The sequence below is a fragment of the Rattus norvegicus genome, chromosome 17 (genome assembly GCF_021556685.1).
Source record: "Rattus norvegicus strain SHRSP/BbbUtx chromosome 17, alternate assembly SHRSP_T2T, whole genome shotgun sequence".
NCBI lineage: Eukaryota > Metazoa > Chordata > Mammalia > Rodentia > Muridae > Rattus > Rattus norvegicus.
Genome location: NC_141550.1, coordinates 62,378,748 through 62,380,893, shown reverse-complemented (window position 1 = coordinate 62,380,893; position 2,146 = coordinate 62,378,748). Strand labels below are relative to the sequence as shown.

The following is a 2,146-nucleotide window of genomic DNA, read 5'->3' as shown; positions in this document are numbered from 1 at the left end:
GTGTTTTCCTCTGGCGTCAGAGATGTGTGCAGAGTGCAGTCTCTTCTGGTTTACCAGGCGTGTCTGCCTCTCTGAAGGTTTAGCTCTCCCTCCCACGGGATTTGGGTGCAGAGAACTGTTTATCCGGTAGATCCCTTCAGGTTCTGGCGGTGTCTCAGATGCAGCGGTCCTGCTGCTCTTGGGCCCTCCTCTACGGGAACCCAGAGGTCTTATACAGTTTCCTCTTGGGCCAGGGATGTGGGCAGAGGTGGGCAGTGTTGGTGGTCTCTTCCGCTCTGCAGCCTCATGAGTGCCCACCTGACCAGGTGGTGAGGGCTCTCTCCCACGGGGTTTGGGAGCAGAGAGCTGCTGGGGGCCGGGATTTGCGGGTTTGGGACTCCCCAAGATTCCACTTCTTTTCACTTGTTTCTCCCCAGGATTTCCAGAGTGGGGTCCTGTTCCACTCCCTCCAAATTGAGGTGCACCAAACCCTCGATCCCAGCCACAGTTTCAGTCACTAGAATAACTAGGCATGGCATCAATGGTTGCTGTGTGCAGGAAGAACCCAGTGAAAGAGAATCCAGTTGCAATGAGTTGCTGAGAGGAGTTGATGGCGAAGCCTTTGGGGTGGCAGTGATGAGGGCTGGAGCTGTAAACCCAAGGACTTATTTGGTAAGGCGCACAGCACAAGAGGTAGATACATACAAAAGCAGAAACAAAATTACAGTTAGAGGGCATAACTGTCCAAAACCTGTTCTGAATTTTTATGAAGCAAACTTTTCTGCAAATGTCATAGATGTGATTGCAAGACAGAACTTCACTGAATTCACTGCTATTCCAGCTCAGGGCTGGCCAGTTGCTCTCAATGGATTGGATATGGTTGTAGTAGCTCCAACTGGATCTGGGAAAACATTATCTTATTTGCTGCCTATCATTGTACACAAGAACCACCAGCCATTCCTAGAGAGAGGTGATGGGCACATTTGCTTTGTGCTTCCACCGACTAGAGAACTGGCATAGCAGGTGCACCAAGTCACTGCTGAATGTTGTAGAGCTTGTTGCTGAAGTCTACGTGCATCTCTGGTGTGGCTCCCAAAGGACCACAGGTTCATGATTTAGAAAGAGGTGTGGAAATCTGTATTGCAACACTGGGAAGACTGATTGACTTTTTAGAGTGTGGAAAAATGAATCTGAGAAGAACAACTGACCTTGTCCTTGATGAAGCTGATAGGATGCCCAATATGGGTTTTGAACCCTAAATAAGGAAAATGGTGGATCCAATAAAACCTGATAGACAAACACTAATGTGGAAGGCAACTTGGCCAAAAGAAGACAGCTCGCTAAAGATTTCCTGAAAGTCTACATTCATATCAATACTGATACACTGGAACTGAGTGCAAACCATAACATTCTTCAGATTGTCGATGTGTATCACGATGTCAAAAAGAATGGAAAAAAACTTATTCATCTGATGGAAAAGAGCATGAATTACAAGGAGAATAAAAACATCATTTTTGTTAAAATCAAAAGAAGATGTGATGAACTTACCAGAAAACTGGGGAGAGATGGGTGGGCTGCCATGGGCATCCATGGTGACAAGAGTCAGCAGGAATGTGACTGGCTTCTAAATAAATTCAAACATGGAAAAGTTCCTATTCTAATTGCTACTGATGTGACCTCCTGAGGGCTAGATGTGGAAAATGTAAAATTTGTCATCAATTATGACCGCTCTAACTCCTCAGAGGATTATGTTCATCGAATTGGAAGAACTGCTCACAGTACCAAAACAGACACTGCATACATTTTCTTTACACCCAATAACATAAAGCAGGTAAACAACCTCATCTCTGTGCTTCAGGAAGCTAATCCAGCAATTAATCCCAAGTTGCTATAGTTGTTCGAAGACAGAGATTCGGGTCATTCCAGGGGTAGAGGAGGCATGAAGGATGATCATCACAACAGATACTCTGCAGGCAAAGGGGGTGGATTTAATACCTTTAGAGACAGAGAAAACTGTAACAGAGCCTACCCTAGTCAGCTTAAAAGAGATTTGAGGGCTAAGACTCAGAATGGTGTTCACAGTGCTCCAAATTACACCAATGGAAGCTTTGGAAGAAATTTTGTATCACCTGGTATACAGACCAGTTGTAGGACTGGTAATTCAACA

At 45.3% G+C, this 2,146-nt stretch overlaps 1 pseudogene; it reads left to right on the top strand.

Annotated features, from left to right (window-relative positions):
• Positions 1-615: 615 nt before the first annotated feature.
• On the top strand, positions 616-1,873 carry Ddx5-ps3 (DEAD-box helicase 5, pseudogene 3; annotated as a pseudogene).
• Positions 1,874-2,146: the final 273 nt, after the last annotated feature.